Source organism: Carcharodon carcharias, chromosome 7 (genome assembly GCF_017639515.1).
Source record: "Carcharodon carcharias isolate sCarCar2 chromosome 7, sCarCar2.pri, whole genome shotgun sequence".
Taxonomy (NCBI): Eukaryota; Metazoa; Chordata; class Chondrichthyes; order Lamniformes; family Lamnidae; genus Carcharodon; species Carcharodon carcharias.
In genome coordinates, this window is record NC_054473.1 from 190,778,541 (window position 1) to 190,799,116 (window position 20,576).

At 45.7% G+C, this 20,576-nt stretch overlaps 1 protein-coding gene across 1 annotated transcript in view; it reads right to left on the reverse strand.

The window, feature by feature from the left end:
• Positions 1-20,576, reverse strand: part of kiaa0513 (KIAA0513 ortholog) — a 160,634-nt gene that overhangs the window by 129,828 nt on the left and 10,230 nt on the right. Inside the window, exon 2 of the mRNA XM_041192632.1 lies at positions 2,843-2,958. The gene's annotated coding sequence lies outside the window, so the exon portion shown is untranslated. The remainder of the gene's footprint in view (positions 1-2,842; positions 2,959-20,576) is intronic.

The window sequence follows — 20,576 nt, forward strand, 5'->3', positions numbered from 1 at the left end:
GCTGTGACCTTCTGCACTGAGAAAGATAATTAGCAGTTTGTGGGAATATCACAGCCTGAAAGTTTCCCTCCAAGACACACACCATCACAACTTGGAACTATCGCCTTCCTTCACTGTTAACAGATCAAAAACTGGAACTCATTCCTTACAGCACTACATGTGTACCTACACCACACAGCCTACAATGACAGCAATTAAAGATGGACACCAAATGGTCTTGCCAGCGACATTCACACCCTACAAACAAATGAGAAAAAGTTGGAGTATTGTGTCAAATTCTGGGCACCAACTTTAAGAATGTGATAACTTTCGATAGGGTACAGAAGAGATTTACTAGAATGGTTCCAAAGATGAGCAATTACAGTTATGCAGAGACTGGAGAAGTTCTCCTTCAAGCAGAGAAGGTTAAGAGGAGATTTGATAGAGGTGTTTAAAATCATGAAGGCTTTAGATTGAGTAAATAAGGAGAAACTGTTTCCAATGACTGAAGGACCGATACACAGACGGCACAGACTTAAGGTGATTGATAAAAGAACCAGGGACAACACAAGGAAAAGCATTTTCATGCAGTGAGGGGTTAGGATTTGGAATGTACTGCCTGATGATATGGTGATGGATACGGTTTTATTAGTAACTGATAAAAGATAATTTGATATATGAAAAAAAGAAAAACCAGCATGGATATTAGGGAAGGGGGGGGAGTTTGTGAACTAATCCCAGACTCCCCAGCCAGCATGAATCGTTTCAATCTACCCTCTGCTCCTCTTAATATCTTGAAAGCTCTGGTCAAAATACTGTTTAATCTTCTAAATTCCAGAAACTACAACCCCAGTTTGTAGAATTTCTCAATTTAATCTTTCAAGTCCAGGTATCATTCTAGTATCACTCCTTCCAAGATGCGACGCCCAGAACTGCTCATAGGTGCCACCTAACCATGGCTTTCTTATTGCTAAAGGATGACTTCTACCCCACGTATTCTAGCCTCTAGATATAAAGACCTGCATTACATTAGCCTTTTTGATTATTTTCTGTACCTGCCCATGACATTTTAATGATCTATGTACACAGATCCCTAATTTTCTTTGGGCCTCCACTGATTTTAGCTTTTCACCATTCAGAAAGTACTCTGATCTATCTTTTCTAGACCCAAAGAGGATGACTTTATATTTGTCAATATTGAAATCCACTTTCCATCTGGACTTGAGGATGAGGCATGATCCTTGCCTTACCCAGCAGCCAGATTCAGCAGCATTAGGAATCTAAGGATTTATCCTCCCCAAGGGCCAACTACAATGTACCAAGTGCTCCAAAGGAATAAAGGACACAAGAACATTGGGCTGATCTGGCTGTGATCTCAACTCCAATTTCCAGTCTGACCCCCACAACCCTCGACTCTCGATTATCAAAATGTCAACCTAATTCATCCTTAAATAAATTCACCAACCCAGTCTCCACTGCTCTTTGGGGAAGAGAATTCCATAGACTAACGAAGCTCTGTAAAAAAAAAACTCATCTGTTTTAAAAGAGAGACCTCTTATTCTTAAATGGTGTCCCATAGTTCTAGTCTCCCCCACAAAAGGAAAATCCTCCCAGTATCCACCCTATCAAGCCCCTTCAGGGTCTTAAATGTTTCAATAAGATCACCTCTCATTCCTCTAAATTTCAATGGGTACAGGCCCAACCTGACCAACCTTTCTTCATAGGATAAGCCCTTCATCCCAGGAATCAGTCGAGTGAAACATCTCTGAACTGCTTCTATCACTATTATATCCTTTCTCAAATGAGACCAAACTACACAATATTCCAGATGTGGCCCTGTACAGCTGCAGCAAAACTTCCCTTCTTTTATGTCCTATTCCCTTTGCAATAAACACCAACATTCCATTTGCCACACTAATCATTTGATGTACTTGCATACTAACTTCTTGTACCTGAGTTCCACAAACTCACTCCTACCAGGAAACAAACTAGAACCACTGAGACTAACAATAAATAAATGGGCCTTTAAGCAGTGTGGTGGGTTCAATGAAGAACTCTGGGTGCAGCTTAGCCTGGGAGTACAAACGTCAACTTTAGGAGCAAAAACTGGAAAAGCGTTCCCATTTCCCCATACTGAGATGAGCAGAATCTTCCCCTCTATTGGAACAGTGCATACCTTAGCTTCAGGAGACTTGTTTAAACAAGTTGTTGAACAAACATTTGTTTTATAAAGATATAGCAAGTGTGTTTTTCAGAATTAGTAGGTTACTAATTACAGTAGAGACCCTATACAACCTTGCCCAGCTTGGATGAAGACACATGCGCAAGAAAGTTATGCAGGTTTCATTTAGTTTTAACTGTGAAAAGAGCATTGTTGTTTCAAAAATCTGACTTTACACACCTACCTCATGTCATCACAGATGTTGCTGTAAAAAGCACAAAGTAACAATTCTGACAATCCAGATAGAGATGTAAGTTTGATACGCAATAAAGCTTTGCCAAACAGATCAGTTGACCCTATGAGACTCACGACAGGGAAGGATTAACCCCTTCCCTACTTGAAAATATCAATATAGGAACAGGAAGTAGCCATTAGTTCCGAGGCTCTAATCCGCCATTCACTTTGATCATGGCTACTCTGTGACCTAACTCCATATTCCCACCTTTGTCTCATTCTCCTAAAGCCTTTGGATAACAAAAAAATCTCATCAATCTCAGATTTCAAATTAACAATAGATTGCTGTTTGTGGAAGAGTTCCAAACTTCGTTCAACCTTTCTGTGTAGGTGTTCCCTGACTTCACTCCAGAAAGATCTGGCTCCAATACTTAGGATATGCCCCCTATCTAGGTTGTTTCTATTTACCTTCTGTGTTCTCCTTAAGATCTTGTAAAATTGCTTCTCAGAGTATGCAGTGATTTCAGAGAAGATTCATGTCCTCATCAATAAAAGGTGTAGATGCCTAGCGAAGTGCTTTATGCCTGTTAACAGAGATAGGGATGTTAATGGTCCTGAAGCCTCGGTCAACAGTCCAGCTGGTAGATGCACTGTCCTGAATGGCACTAAGCTGTATAGACAGGATGATGCCAGCTGGTCCAGCACTGTCCTGAGTGGCACTAAGATGTATGGACAGGATGATGCCAACTCAATCATCAACCTGTTAGCAGATCTCAAATTATATAGGTCCTGCAATTGACCTCAACACACCCCTGATGGGTTAAAAATGTAAAAAATCATCCTGTTAATTCACTCTGATCACTATCCAGTGTCTCTGCTGAATTCACCAGCTTTGTTCACAAGAAGGCTGTAAAACGTTAATGCCCAAACACTCCACATCAGGGTGAGTAACTGTAAGGCAGGAGGCTGGAAAGTTTATGAAGAATGCCTATTGGCTGCACCACAGATTTCCCTAACCACACCTGTACAGAAGCTTGGGCAGGACAAACAAGGCACGGGAATACACAATGAATGATAGGACCCAGGGAAGTACCGAGGATCAGAGGGACCTTGGTGTTCATGTCTATTGGTGCCTTAAGGTAGTGGGACAGGTAGATAAGGTGGTTAAGAAGGCATATGGGATACTTACCTTTATTAGCCGAGACATTGAATATGGCAGGGAGGTTATGCTGGAACTGTATAAAACGCTGGTTAGGCCACAGCTAGTGTATTGCGTGCAGTTCTGGAATCCGCATTATTGGAAGGAGGTGATTGCACTAGAGAGAGTGCAGAGGAGATTTACTAGGATTTTGCCTGAGCTGGAGAGTTTTAGTTATGAGGAGAGATTAGATAGACTGGGGTTATTTTCCTTGGAGCAGAGGAAATTGAGGTGGGACATGATTGAAATGCATAAAATTATGAGGGGCATAGATAGGGTAGACAAGAAGGAACTTTTCCCCTTGGTAGAGAGATCAATAACCAGGGGGTATAGATTTGAGGTAAGGGGCAGGAGGTTTAGAGGGGATGTGAGGAAGAATTTTTTCACCCAGAAGGTGATGGGAATCTGGAACTCACTGCCTGAAAGGGCGGTACAGGCAAAAACCCTCGTAACACTGAAGAAATATTTGGATGAGCACTTGTGATGCCATGGCATACAAGGCAATGGGCCTAGTGCTGGAAAATGGGATTAGAATAGTTAGGTACTTGTTTGACCAACACAGACTCGATGGACCGAAGGGCCTTTTTTTGTGCTGTAAACCACTATGACTCTAAGCTGCAAAGGCTGCCAGAGACTCTAGCAGAAAGACTCTGCTCAATAATCTCGAGCTGTGAGGTTACTGCCCTGGCACCTTCCACTTGGAGAACAGAGAGACACATGGCCAAGAACAACAGTATCCACACTCTATCCTTAAGTGTGGGACATTTTCTGAACTGTTGGAATAAAACTGCTGGACAAAACTGGGGACACTGACTCAAGCTCAGGAAAGAGAAGGAGAACAATTTAAACTGAACCACTTCACACAGAGTGTGGATCAAGAAGCAGATTGGCTGGGGAGGCAGTGGAGAGAGGGTGTGCTGTTAAGTTCAAAGAGAACTGCATGGTTTTCCAGTCTTAAACCAGTGACTGAGGGCATTTTTAGAACTTTGGGAGTTCGCCAATGGACTCAATAACCTTTGCTGTTCCTGTATGGTCTCAAGAGCTTAATCAACATGGAAAGTCCTTCACCCAAAAGTGTTTTCCTTTCAACAATAAACCAGCTGCAAGGAACAGGAGCTGAGATAAGCACTGCCCTTGGACAATACACCTGGGCTGGGAGCTGGAGTTTGAAAGACACATTGTTGTTGAGATAAATAAAGAAAAAAAAGACTTGCATTTCAATACTGCCTTCCATTATCTCAGGACATCTCAACGCACTTTACAGCCAATGAAATTTCTAAAGTGTAGTCAGTGTTGCAATGTAGGAACTGCATAACAAGGTGCCACACATGGCGATAATGACCAGATAAACTGTTTTAGTGAGGCTGATTTTTAGAGATAAATACTGGCCAGGACACTGGGGATAACGCCCCTGCTCTTCTTCAAAATACCATGTCCATTTGAGAGAGCAAGTGAAGCCTTGGTTTAACATCTCATCAGAAAGATTACATCAGTATTGCAGTGGGAGCGTCAGTCTCTGTGCTCAAGTATCAGGAGTGGGGCTTAAACCCAGGATCTCCTGGGTTGATATAGGTATATCAATGGGAAGAGGATAACCAGGGAAAGAGTAGGGCCTATAGGGACCAACGGGGCAATCTATGGGTGGAGCCAGAGGACATCGCTAGAGTGTTGAATGAATACTTCACATCTGTCTTCACCCAAGCGAATGAGGATGAAGGTATCGAATTTGGGGAGAGAGACTGCGAGGTTCTTAAGCAAATTGATATAGGGAGTGACAAGGTATTGGAGGCGTTGGCAGGCTTAAAAGTGGACAAATCTCCAGGTCTGGATGATTTGTGTCCCAGACTGCTGAGGGAGGCAAGAGAGGAGATCGCAGGGGCTCTGACCCAAATTTTTAATTCCTCTTTGGCCATGGGGGAGGTGACAGAGGACTGGAGAACAGCTAAGGTGGTTCCACTACTTAAGAAGGGTTGTAGAGATAAGCCAGGGAACTACAGGCCAGTGAGTCTCACGTCAGTGGTAGGGAAATTATTGGAGAAAGTTCTGATGGAGAGTATCTATCTCCAATTGGAGAGGCAAGGTTTGATCAGGGATAGTCAGCATGGCTTTGTCAGAGGGAGGTCATGCTTAACAAATTTGATTGAATGTTTTGAGGAGGTGACCAGGTGTGTAGATGAGGGTAGTGCAGTTGATGTAGTTTAAATGGATTTCAGCAAAGTCTTTAACAAGGTCTCACATGGGAGACTTATAAAGAAGGCAAATGCACATGGGATACAGGATAATTTGATAAGGTGGATTCAAAATTGGCTTAGTCGTAGGAGACGGAGGATGATGACAGAAGGATGATTTAGTGACTGGAAGTCAGTGTCCAGTGGCAGTCCACAGGGATCTGTGCTCGGTCCCTTATTATTTGTCATTTATATAAACAACATAGATGACTTTTTGGAGGGTAGGATTAGTAAGTTTGCAGATAACACAAAGATTGGCCGGGTGGTTAACAGCGGGGATGAGTGTCTTGGGCTCCAGGAGGATATAGACGGGATGGTCAAATGGGCAGATAACTGGCAGATCGAATTTAACCCTGAAAAGTGTGAGGTGAAACACTTTGGAAGGAGTAATTTGACAAGGAAGTATTCAATGAAAGGCATGACACTAGGAAGTTCTGAGTAACAAAGGGACCTTGGCATGTGTGTCCATAGATCTCTGAAGGCGGAGGGGCATGTTAGTGGGGTGGTGAAAAAGGCATATGGGATACTTGCCTTTATCAATCGAGGCCCAGATTATAAAAGTATGGAGGTCATGTTGGAGTTGTATAGAACCTTGGTGAGGCCACAGCTGGAGTACTGTGTGCAGTTCTGGTTGCCACATTATAGGAAGGATGTGATTGCACTGGAGGGGGTGCAGAGGAGATTCACCAGGATGTTGCCTGGGATGAAACATTTATGTTATGAAGAGAGGTTGGATTGACTTGGGTTGCTTTCGTTGGAGCAGAGAAGACTGAGGGATGACCTGATCGAGGTGTACAAGATTATGAGGGGCATGGACAGGGTGGATAGGGAGCAGCTGTTCCCCTTAGTTGAAGGGTCAGTCACAAGGAGGCATAAGTCCAAGGTGAGGGGCAGGAGGTTTAGGGGGGATGTGAGGAAAAGCCTTTTTACTCAGAGGGTGGTGACGGTCTGGAATGCGCTGCCTGGGAGGGTGGTGGAGGCGGGTTGCCTCACATCCTTTAAAAAGTACCTGGATGAGCACTTGGCACGTCATAACATTCAAGGCTATGGGCCAAGTGTTGGTAAATGGGATTAGGTAGGTCAACTGTTTCTCATGTGTGGGTGCAGACTCGATGGACCAAAGGGCCTCTTCTGCACTGTGATTCTGTGATTCTGGCTCAGAGGCAGCAGTGATACTGACTGATATACAGATCAAGCCCCCAAATACTCTTCAGTTTTCTAGAGATTCCAAGGACTCACTTTCTTGGTAAAAGCTGATGGATCCATTTGGAGACACCTTCTAAGCTAGCCTGTGAGAGCAGTTTACAGACCTTATCCTGCTAAACAGCTGCCTTCCATTGCAAACAGTTCTGTTGACAGCACTAGAGCTGCTTAAACAGACTGAGTGCCAGAGCTAGACTTTCTGCCAACTCCAGCATGATGCCACCACCAAACACATCTTCCCTTCACCACACACCACCCCCCCACCACACCCCCGCCCCCCCCCCCCCCCCGCCCCATGGCATTCCGTAGGGATCGTTCCTCCGGGACACCCTGGTCCACTCCTCCATCACCCACTACTCCTCAACCCCACCTACGGCACCTCCCCATGCAAACGCAAAATATACAACACCTGCCCCTTCACTTCCTCTCTCCTCACCGTCCAAGGGCCCAAAAACTCCTTTCAAGTGAAGCAGCATTTCACTTGCATTTCCCCCAACTTAGTCTACTGCATTCGTTGCTCCCAATGCGGTTTCCTCTACATTGGAGAGACCAAACACGGACTGGGTGACCGTTTTGCATAACACCTTCGGTCTGTCTGCAAGCATTATCCAGACCTCCCTGTCGCTTGCCATTTTAACACTCCACCCTGCTCTCTTGCCCAGATGTCTGTCCTTGGCTTGTTGCATTGTTCTAGCGAAGCTCAACGCAAACTGGAGGAACATCACCTCATCTTCCAACTAGGCACCTTACAGCCTTCCAGACTGAATATTGAGTTCAACAACATTAGATCTTGAACTCCCTCCTCCATCCCCACCCCCTTTCTGTTTCTTCCCCCTCCCTTTTGTTTTTTTCCAATAATTTATATAGATTTTTCTTTTCCCATCTATTTCCATTATTTCTAAATGTATTCTACCCATCGTTTATTGTACCCCACCCCCACTAGAGCTACCTTGCTTGTCCTGCTCTCCACTCTTAATTAGCACATTCTTTTAGATAATATTACCACCTTCAACACCTCTTTGTTCTTTTGTCTGTGACATCTTTTGGTTATCTCCTCCTATCACTGCTTGCATGTCCCAACAACAGCCCCCCCCCCCCCCACTTAAACCAGCTTATATTTCACCCCTTTCCTATTTCTACTTAGTTCTGTTGAAGGGTCATGAGGACTCGAAACATCAACTTTGCTCTTCTCCGCCGATGCTGCCAGACCTGCTGAGTTTTTCCAGGTATTTCTGTTTTTGTTTTGTGCCAGAGCTAGACTTCCTGCAACATTCTGCACACAAATGCCCTTTAGTAACACCAGGATCCACAGTATTAGAGCTCCTACCCTCTTACTTCCAGCCTTTCACTTGTGGGATTTTCAGCTTATATAAACTCCCAGAACTCCAAGCTATGCTTAGCAGTGTCCAACTGGTCTCATTTATTCCATGCCACCCACTGACCTTAACTCTTGCGCTTTACAGATGTTAACTTCTCCCGCGAATGCATCAAGCTCCACTCAATCTCTCAGGGCAAATGTATGAGCATATATAACTCATCATAATTCTGCATGCAGTACCCTTGACAGAGGACAGGTATTAAAGAACCTCAACATGGACACTGGACAAGGAGGTGCTGTTTGATGATCGGCTAAAAGTTTTGAGAAAGTTGCTAAGTAGTTGGATGTCAGAAGCCCTGTCAAAATAAGCAAATAAATAAGGTTGGATCCTGTATCATTGCTGGGCAGATTCTGGGTTAGATAAGGAAAAGACCGCATTATCAGACATAAAGTATTATTAATGTACATGGGGGCCAGTCACTAGTGTAGGCCCACATGGATCAGGATTTATGCCATTGCTCTTCACAACTTTGTCAACAATCTCGATGAAGCCATCTCAGGAAATGTCTCCAAATTTGTGAATGATATAAAGAATTATGTAGAGGCAATAATCTTGGAGAAAAAATAAGATGTAGCTAGATTGAGATGTGTTGGGACAAATAGGACCATATCTGGCAGATTTTTTTTCACTTTGTTGATTAAATTTGGTGTAATGCAAGTTGGGGAAATGCGAACAGTTGCAGGGTTTTCGGCTCACAGCTGCTGAACAGGAATAGGATCTGGGGAATAGAGCACACAAATAAATATAACATACTTTGGACTGGTTAATGTAAATGGTTCAAGCCAGTGAAATTGAGGCAGTTAGTCCTTTCCCCAATGTGGACAGTGAACATCCCAGTTGGCTCCCTGATGAGGATTAAGATGAACAGAGTTAAGGATTCATCTGGTGCTCCTTTGATTAAATGGCCTTGCAATCTCTATTGGTTTATTTATCCTAGTCTTTTTACACATTTGCAAATATTTGGTCATGTCCCCTATTTAAGAATTCTGGTCTAGGATAGTTTGTAAACCATGAGTGGCCTCAAGCTTTACTGGGCCTATTCACTGATGCCTATGTGTGTACTCAGCTGATCTCAGCCAGAACATGATATCTGGCCTTGGTATTCCACAGGCCGGGAAGGGGGGGGGAAAAAAATCAACTCATTCAGTTCGTATCAATGACTCAGTGCCAGCCCAGGAAGCGTGTATGGGCAACAGGTGAGGACAGAATGAAGTGCGGTTATTGGTGTGTAACTGCCACTTAACACCACTGTCAACGTCACTTTCCAGCATTTTGCTGATGATTGAGAATAGGTTGATGGGGCGATGATTGGCCAGATTGGATTTGTCCTGCTTTTTGTGGGTAGATGTACACATGGACTATCTTCCAAATTGTCAAATAGATACCAGTATTGCAGCTGTACTGGAATAGATTGGCTAGGGACAAAGCTAATTCTGGAGCACAAGTCTGTAGCAGTACAGACAGGTGGGTATTGGTGGGGCTCATAGATTTTACTATATGCACTCAGCAGTTTCCTGATATCACATGGAGTGACATCAGTTGTAATCTGCATAAAGTCACTTCCAGCTATTGTTTGAGTAATGAGAGATCATAATTTACTCCTTCCTTCTTCTGCGTGAGGAATTTAAGGTCATCACTTCACATTCATAGCTTGGCCTTACAGTTCTCCCATCCTAGCCTCTCTCCTCATCAGCCCTCTGCACCCACCCACACACTCTTTCTCTCTCGTGGGGGAGGGGCAGGGGGTACAGAGGCTGATTTTAACCCCTCTGATCCTTGTGACTGAGAATGACTGCCACCACAGCTTGACTTCACCTAATGCAACAACGCAAAAAATACAGCCTGTCAAGTTCTGATATATGCAGCTTAGACAATAGATCACAGCACAGCAGCAGCTCCTCTGGCACTCACTGACTAATCTTATGCCCGAAAGAAAACTTTGATGGGAGTTTTCCAATTTCCTCAACTAAACTACGAATAGCTGGCTGATTCCTGTGAAAGTGGAATCATTGCTGAAATCTTTCAATCAGGTGTTTCAAATCCTGGAAGGAAACAGGGATTGTAGTTAAAAGATTAAGTTGTAGAAAAATTATTTTCACGACAAAACCTTTAAGATCAAAACACAACTGGATGTCACATGGGGAGGTTAAGAGTACTAGAGGGAGGAGTTTCACTGAACTGAATGTTTTTTTTTCTGAGTTTTAATTTGTTTTATGATTCATGTAGAAAACAGGTAAAACGGATGAGTTAAGGGTGAGGATTGACACATGGAAGTATGAAATAACAGCCATCACAGAGATGTGGTTGAGGGAGGGGCAGGGTTGGCAGCTCAACATTCCGGGTTATAGAATCTTCAGGCGAGACAGGGAAGGGGGTAAAAGAGGAGGAGACATTGCATTATTAGTTAAGGAGTCAGTTACCGCAGTAAGGAGACATGATATCTTGGAGGGGGCGTCGAATGAAGCTTTGTGGGTAAAGCTTAGGAATAAAAAAGGGGCAGCCATATTGTTAGGTGTTTATTATAGACCCCCAGATAGTCAACGGGAAATTGAGGAGCAAATATGTGCACAATTTGCGGAGGTGTGTAAAAACAATAATAGGGTAATTATATTAGGTGATTTAAACTTTCCCAACATTAATTAGAATAGATATAGTGTTAAGGGACTGGATGGAGTGGATTTCTTGAAATGTGTACAGGAGAACTTTTTAGGTCAATATATAGAGGGTCCAACAAGGGACGGTGCATTGCTGGACCTAATTCTGGGGAGTGAAGCCGGACAGGTGGCTGAGGTGGTGGTGGGGGAACGTTTTAGTGATAGTGACCACAACATGGTACAATTTAAGTTTGTTATGGACAAAGAAAAAGACAAGTTGCAAAAAAATGTTTTGGATTGGGGAGAGTGGATTTATTAGTAAAATAAGGCAGGATCTGGCCAAGGTAGACTGGGAACAGCAACTTGTGGGGAAATCTACACAGGAGCAGCAGGGGGCGTTCAAAAAGGAAATGGGGAGGGTACAGGCTCAACGTGTTCCCTCTAGGGTGATAGGAAGGAGTAACAAGCCCAGAGAACCATGGATGACCAGAGATATTCAGGTTACGTTGAGAAGGAAAAGAGAGGGTTTTAACAGGTACAAGGGAAGCAAATCAGCGGAGGCATTAGTGGAGTACAGAAAGTGCAGGGTGGAGCTTAAGAAAGCAATTAGGAGAGCAAAAGGGATATGAGAAAGCTCTGGCTGGTAAAAGTTGGGAAAATCCCAAGATATTCTATAAGTGTATCTATGGGAAGAAGATAACCAGGGAAAGAGTAGGGCCCATAAGGGACCAAGGGGGCAATCTATGGGTGGAGCCAGTGGACATCGCTAGAGTGTTGAATGAATACTTCACATCTGTCTTCACCCAAGAGAATGAGGATGAAGGTATTGAACTCGGGGAGAGAGACTGCGAGGTTCTTAAGCAAATTGATATAGGGAGTGACAAAGTATTGGAGGCATTGGCAGGCTTAAAAGTGGACAAATCTCCAGGTCCAGATGATTTGTGTCCCAGACTGCTGAGGGAGACAAGGGAGGAGATTGCAGGGGCTCTGAGCCAAATTTTTAATTCCTCTCTGGCCACGGGGTAGGTGACAGAGGACTGGAGAACAGCTAATGTGGTTCCACTATTTAAGAAGAGTTGTAGAGATAAGCCAGGGAACTACAGGCCAGTGAGTCTCACGTCAGTGGTAGGGAAACTATTGGAGAAAATTCTGAAGGAGAGAATCTATCTCCACTTGGAGAGGCAAGGTTTGATCAGGGATAGTCAGCATGGCTTTGTCAGAGGGAGGTCATGCTTAACAAATTTGATTGAATTTTTTGAGGAGGTGACCAGGTGTGTAGATGAGGGTAGTGCAGTTGATGTAGTTTATATGGATTTCAGCAAAGTCTTTGACAAGGTCCCACATGAGAGGAAGCAAATGCACATGGGATACAGGGTATCCCATTATACAGCAGTCCCATTAACAGATACAAAGACTTAAATTAGGAGCCATGATGGGTTGTACACGGTGCAGGCAAGTAGCTATATAAACAATTTATTACATATCCACACAGGGCAATAACATATTTCTAGATTTTTTTTATTGCAAGAAGAGAACAGGCAAGTTGCAATTCCATGTTAGTGCCCTTGTTCAGAACTGGGGAAAAACAGACAGGTATATAGCACAGAACAAGGAAATGGAAATTTTATGTCATTGCATATCAACGTTTATAAAGACAGAGGAAGCATCAATGCAAAAAAGTCTGTAGATGATCTCAGTCAAATAGAAGCATTAAGACATTTAAAAAGGGAAGACGAATAGCTGTGGGGGAGGCCCTGGAAAATTGAGAAAATAGGAAACGTGGAAGGATGTTCAATATTATACAGGAACAGTTTGCTTAAAGAGTAGAAACCGGTTAAGTGAGTGAGCAAGAAGGTGGCGAATGAAGTATTATTGTGGAGATAAAAGCAAAATACTGTGGATGCTGGAAATCTAGAACAAAAACAAAAATAGCTGTAAAAACTCAGCAGGTCTGACAGCATCTGCGGAGAGGATACAGTTAACATTTTGAGTCCGAATGATTCTTCATCAGAACTAAGGAAAAATAGAAAAGAGGTGAAACATAAGCTGGTTTAAGGTTGGGGGGGGGGGGGGGGGCGGTAGAGCTGGATAGAGGGCCAGTGATAGGTGGAGATAGCCAAAAGATGTCACAGACAAAAGGACAAAGAGGTGTTGAAGGTGGTGATATTAGGTAAGAAATGTGCTAATGGGGACATTAAGGGTAGAAAGCAGGCCAAGCAAGGTACAGATAGCCCTAGTGGGGGTGGGGTGGGGGAAGGGATCGAAATAGGCTAAAAGATAGAGATAAAACAATGGATGGAAGTACATTTAAAAATAATGGAAATAGGTGGGAAAAGAAAAATATATATAAATTATTGGAAAAAGGGGATCGGAAAGGGGGTGGGGATGGAGGAGAGAGTTCATGATCTAAAGTTGTTGAACTCAATATTCAGTCCGGAAGGCTGTAAAGTACCTAATCGGAAGCTGAGGTGTTGTTCCTCCAGTTTGCGTTGAGCTTCACTGGAATATTGCAGCAGGCCAAGGACGGACATGTGGGCAAGAGAGCAGGTTGGTGTGTTGAAATGGCAAGCGACAGGGAGGTCTGGGTCATGCTTGCGGACAGACTGAAAGTGTTCCGCAAAGCGATCACCCAGTCTTCATTTGGTCTCTCCAATGTAGAGGAAACCGCAATGGGAGCAGCGAATGCAGTAGGCTAAATTGAGGGAAGTGCAAGTGAAATGCTGCTTCAGTTATTGTGGAGAAGTGTGATGTTATCTACTTTAGTAGGAAAACTGGAAAAGCAGATTTTTTTTCAAATGGTAAGAAACTGGGAAATGTGGTATTCATAGGAATCTGGATGTCTTTGTACGCAAAGCACATAAAGTTAACACACAGGCACAGAAAAGCAAACAGCACGTTGTACTCAATTCCTTTGCAATAAAAGCTAAGAGTGAAGGAGTTTCCTCAATTAGCTAGGGCCTATGTGAGACCACACCTGGAGTAGTAAACGGTTTTGGTCTCCTTACCTAATGAAGGATACACTTGCCTTAAAGAGAGCAGAGCAAAGGTGAACCAGACTGATTGCTGGGGTGAGGGGATTGTCCTTTGAGGACAGATTGAGTACACTAGGTCTATATTCACTAGTTTGAAGAATAAGAGGTTATATCATTGAAACATATAAAATTCTTAAGGGCCTTAATATGGAGAGTACTTCTCCTCGCTGGGGCGACTCATACTTAGGATCACAGTATCAGACCAATGGTTTGGTCATTTAGGACTGAGATGAGGAAAAATTTCTCTTAAAGGGTTATGGGGAGATGATGGTGTAGCGGTACTGTTGCTGGACTGGTAATCCAGAGATCCAGGATAATGCTCTGGGGACCCGGTTTCAAATCTGAAATTACAAAGTCTAACGATGACCATGAAACCATTGTCAGTTTGTCGTAAAAACCCATCTGGTTCACTAATATACTTTGGGGAAGGAAATCTGCTGTCCTCACCTGTTCTGACCTACACGTGACTCCAGGTCCACAGTAATGTGGTTGACTCTTAAATACCCTGAAGTCACTCCTGCTAGGAGAAATAGGCCAATCAGCCCCTCAAGCCTGCCCTGCCATTCAATAAGATCATGGTTGATCTGCCCCAGGCCTCAACTCCTCTTTCATGCCAGCTCCTCATAGCCCTTAACTCCCCGATATTTCAAAAATCTATCTACCTCCTCTTTAAATACTTTCAGTGATCTAGCCTCCACAACTTTCTGGGGTAAAGAATTCCAGCCATTCACTACCCTCTGAGAGAACAAATTCTTTCTTATCTCAGTTTTGAATGAGTGTTCGTTTATTCTGTAACTATGTCCCCTAGTTCAAGATTCCCCCACTATTGGAAATATCTTCTCAACATCTACCCTGTCAAGCCCCCTCAGGATCTTGTACATTTCAATAAGATCAGCCCTCACTCTTCCAAACTCTAATGAATAAAGGCCTAACCTGTTTAGCCGTTCTTGATAAGTCAACCCCTTCATCCCAGGAATCAGCCTTGTGAATCTCTTTTGAACTGCCTCCAACACCAGTATAACCTTTCTTAAATTCGTTGACCAAAACTGTACACAGTAATCCAGGTGTGGCCTCACCAACACCCTATACAGTTGTTACAAGGCGTCCCTGTTTTTAAACTCCAACCCCCTAGCAATATAGGCCAAAATTCCATTTGCCTTCTTAATTACTTGCTGCACCTGCATGATAACTTTTTGTGTTCCATGTACAAGAACACCCAGATCCCTCTGTGCTGCACTTTTTGGAGTCTCTCTCCATTTAAATAATAGTCTATCTTTTGATTCTTCCTACCAAAGTGCATGACCTCACATTTTCGTACATTAAACTCCATCTGCCATGTTTTTGTCCACTCATTCAATCTGTCTATATCCCCTTGCAGATTCCTTATGTCCTCATCACAACATGTGCTCCCACCTATTTTTGTATCATCAGCAAATTTGGATACATTACACTCTGCTCCCTCAAGTCATTAATATAGATAGTAAATAATTTAGGCCCTAGGCCTGATCCTTGTGGCATTCCATTAGTTACATCTTTCCAACCTGAAAAATACCCATTAATCCCAACTTTCTGTCTTCTATGTGTTAACCAATCCTCAATCCTTGGAGGAGTTGCAGATAGTGAAGAGGATTGTCAAAGGATACAACGGGATATAGATCAGTTGGAGACTTGGGCGGAGAAATGGCAGATGGAGTTTAATCCGGACAAATGCGAGGTAATGCATTTTGGAAGGTCTAATACAGGCAGGAATTATACAGTAAATGGCAGAACCCTTAAGTGCATTGATGGGCAGAGGGATCTGGGTGTACAGGTCCACAGGTCACTGAAAGCGGCAACGCAGGTGGATAAGGTAGTCAGGAAGCATATGGCATGCTTGCCTTCATTGGCAGGGGTATTGAGTATAAAAGCTGGGAAGTCATGCCACACTTGGAATATTGCGTGCAATTCTGGTCGCCACATTACCAGAAGGATATGGAGGCGTTGGAGAGGGTGCAGAGGAGGTTTACCAGGATGCTGCCTGGTCTGGAGGTTATTAGCTATGAGGAGAGATTGGAGAAACTGGGATTGTTCTCACTAGAATGACGGAGATTGAGGGGCGACTTGATAGAAGTTTACAAAATTATGAGTGGCATGGACAGAGTGGATAGTCAGAAGCTTTTTCCCAGGGTGGAAGAGTCAATTACTAGAGGACATAGATTTAAGGTGGGAGGAGAAAACTATAGAGGAGATGTGCGGGCAAGTTTTTTACAAAGAGGGTAATGAGTGTCTGGAATTCGCTACCAGAGGACGTGGTGGAAACAGGTATGAAAGTGGTGTTTAAGAGGCAGCTTGACGGAGCGCACCCCTGTTCGAATGGAATTCCACACTGACCCCAAGCCCCGATCCCTCCCTTGAGAGCTGATGCCCCACAACCTGAGTCGACTCATGGAAATGCCCTCTGTGTCCTTTAGCATGGCGCAGAGGGGTTTCCTGTATGGGCTGCTGCTGCACACCCTTCTCTTCCTTGCCCTTGCCCACCGTCCAGACATCCCCTGGCGTGCCTTGTTGCCGTCCGTCGACGGAGGTCCCCAGGGTGGGGCCCCTCTACAGGGGGCGTCCTCCAACATTCCATCAGGGGCCTGGGGTGGAGGGTGTTGCATGCAGCAGTCCCATTCAATCGCAGGTTGTGTTGGTTCACCGACTCCCAAGATACCTGCATCTTTTGCGGCCTTGTGGAGTCCGTGGACCATGTATATTTAGGGTGTTGTAGGCTGCACTCCCTTTTTAGTTATTTAAAAGATCTCTTACTGTTGTTTTGTTTGCACTTCAGTCCTACGCTCCTGATCTACGGGCACCTGGTGCAGAGGGGGACTGGGAGGGAGGAGGACCTCCTCGTTAACCGCTCCTGGGCCTGGCCAAGTTAGCCATTAACAGGTCCAAGCAGCGGGCGATCGAGGGGGTCATCCGACCTGACTGCCTGCCCCTCTTCCTCGGTTATGTTCGCGGCCGGGTGTCCCTGGAGAGGGAGCACTGCCGGTACTGTCAAGGCCTTCAGTGCTTGGTGGGTGCCACGGGGACTGGCATGTTTTATTGGCCCTGTTAATCATATTTTGGTTTAACATTTGTATGTTTCCTCTAAATTTTGTCTTTGTTTTTGCAGTTTCCCTTTAAGGGGCTGCCTTTTATTTTATCCCTAATTTTGTTAATTTAGTTTACTTGGTTGACTCAAAAAAGTTATATCTTCTTAACTTTCCTAACCCTGCCGTTACATCTTGGTGCTCCCCAGACATCCACAGCAGAGGTGGAGGCAGCCTGCTGACTGTGACACCCCGTCTGTGATGACCTTAGCGGGTGTCCTCTGGAGGGCCAAGACCTGGAGGGCCCCGGCCTGCTTTCGGGGTCAGTGGCACCCTCATCGGCCTGTGGAGCTGGAGCTGCTGAGGTCATAGGAAGAGGGGATTCGGATGGGCCGGACACTCCCCGAGTAACCTGGATGAATGAGCCCAGAGTGAGCACCTCTTCTCTGTAGGTGCCCATGGCCCCCTGGCTGACTCCTTGAGGAGAAGGGCAAGGCAGCTGGAGTGAAATCGAACAGCCCCTCTTGAGTACACACCGTTGGAGGCCAACTATGGCATCAGCGATGGAGTTGAGCCCACACAGCGCAGGAACGATGTCCTGGAACAAGGTCTCCATGGCAGCCACCATCCTACCAGTGTTGACCTCAGTGCATTGGCATGCCGGCGCTATCACCTCAGCCTGAAGGTGGACGGACTCCTCCATCATGCCTTGCAATCTGAGGAGTGCAGCAAACATCCCTTCCTGATGTTCCTGAGCTTACCTTTACAGCTCCAGCATCTGTGACATGACCGAGTCCAGAGGCTCCTCATCTGACTCGGACTCAGCAACGTTCTGGCCTCCAGCTGTCCTCCGGGTGCCGGACACCTAGGAAGTCCCTGCCTCCACCGGCTGTGGATCAGACAGTGCGATGCATTCACCAGATTGTGATCCTGAGGCTACTCTAAAGCCAGGTCCCAACGAGGTGTGTGTCTGCGCTGGTGGAGAGTGTGAGTGAGCGCTGTGATGGGGCTTCAAGGAGGATGCCTTCAGATTCCTCCAGAGGTTTCTTCGGGGCTTGATTGGAGGCTCTGGGTTGTGGACTCCATCAGCTGTTTCCCAGATGGGCCTGTGGAAGCCAGGGACGACAATTAGTGCAAGGCAGTGAAACAGGACACCTCACTCACAGCATGGTTGTCTGATGGATGTTGCACTACTGGGTACACTCAGTTGCTACAGCACCACCTACCTCACTATCACCACAGGACTGTTCGAGATCCTCGCCGGCCAGCTGGAATGCTCAGTTTTCAAAGTCCGTGAGGACCTTGATATAAGGCATTCCTCCATCGGTCTGAGACCTCTCCTTCTTGTTGTGTACCAACTTGTCCTGCATGAATATAGATGGCAAGAGTGTAAACAGGATGTCTGCCAGGCCAGTTGATAACTATGCCTGGCCTGTGTGGGTGGTGAGTGGTCCCATGGGCAGGATGAGGACAATGAAGGTGTGTATGAGAGACTTGAACTGGCAGTGAGTGAGGGCCTTGCGGATGTGTAATGGGTTTGTGAGTGTGTGAGTTGTGTCAGAGAGGAGTGACTTACCCTGGCGGAATAGAGAAGATCATTCATCCACTTGTGGCACTGGGTAGCTGTCCTCTTTTGAAGGACACTGACCACAGCTGCCACTGCCTCCCAAGCCTGGTTGGTCACACTACTCCCCATCCTGAGTCCAGAGTGGAGGGTAGAGGACATTGTGACGGGCCTCCACGGCATCCAAAAGGCATTCCAGTGACGCATCGCTAAACCGGGGGGCTGCAGTCTTTTTGCCTTTTCTGGAGATCTTCCTTGCAGCAGTGGTGGGCTGGAAGCACTGAGATGTTTGCACGCGGCTGGTCTTTAAATATGGTGCCCAGCGTGAAGAAGCGGCGAGGTGATGGCATCGTGAGTGAATGAGAGCCTGCCCACCATGGAAACAGCGTGTTTCTCAGGAATAATTAATGCGGTGGGTTTGGGACAATAATGAAAACCTGCCATCGTGACCGGCGGGTAAAACATTGTTCTACCGGCCCGCTACCGCACTTAGTGCAAATCTGGGACGATTCTGCCCAAAGCCAGCTTCACATTTCAGCGCGACATTAGTTGTCTCAATTTCTCTGCTCCTCTCACCTATTCTAACCTGTCTCTCTCTGAACTTACTGCACTCCATTCTCTCAGGTCCAACCCTGACATTGTCATCAAACCCGCTGACAAGGGTGGTGCTGTTGTTGTCTGGCGCACTGACCTCTACCTCGCAGAGGCTGAGCGTCAACTCGCAGACACTTCCTCCTACCTCTCCCTGGACCATGACCCCACCACTGAACATCAAGCCATTGTTTCCAGGACTGTCACTGACCTCATCTCCTCTGGGGATCTCCCTCCCACAGCTTCCAACCTGATAGTCGCCCAACCTCGGATGGCCCGCTTCTATCTCCTACCCAAAATCCACAAACAGAACTGCCCCGGTAGACCGATTGTCTCAGCTTGCTCCTGCCCCACAGAACTCATTTCTCGTTATCTTGACTCCCTTCTCTCTCCCCTTGTCCAGTCCCTTCCCACCTACATCCATGATTCCTCTGACACCTTACGTCACATCAACAATTTCCAGTTCCCTGGCCCCTACCGCTTCCTCTTCAACATGGACGTCCAATCCCTCTACACCTCCATCCCCCACCAGGATGGTCTGAGGGCCCTTAGCTTCTTCCTCGAACAGAGGCCCGAACAATCCCCATCCACTACTACTCTCCTCTGTCTGGCTGAACTTGTTCTCACGCTGAACAATTTCTCCTTCAACTCCTCTCACTTCCTCCAAATAAAAGGTGTGGCTATGGGTACCCGCATGGGCCCCAGCTATGCCTGTCTCTTTATGGGGTATGTGGAACATTCCTTGTTCCAGTCCTACTCCGGCCCCCTTCCACAACTCTTTCTCCGGTACATCGATGATTACTTCGGTGCCGCTTCATGCTCTCGTCGGGACTTGGAAAAATTTATTAATTTTGCTTCCAATCTCCACCCCTCCATCATTTTCACGTGGTCCATCTCTGACACTTCCCTTCCCTTCCTTGACCTCTTTGTCTCAATCTCTGGTGATAGACTGTCCACCAATATCCATTACAAACCCACCAACTCCCACAGCTATCTCGACTACAGCTCCTCACACCCCGCTTCCTGTAAGGACTCCATCCCATTCTCTCAGTTCCTTCGCCTCCGTCGCATCTGTTCCGATGATGCTACATTCAAAAACAGTTCCTCTGACGTGTCCTCCTTCTTCCTTAACCGAGGTTTTCCACCCACGGTTGTTGACAGGGCCCTCAACCGTGTCCGGCCCATCTCCCGCGCATCCGCCCTCACGCCTTCTCCTCCCTCCCAGAAACATGATAGGGTCCCCCTTGTCCTCACTTATCACCCCACCAGCCTCCGCATTCAAAGGATTATCCTCCGCCATTTCCGCCAACTCCAGCATGATGCCACCACCAAACACATCTTCCCTTCACCCCCCTTA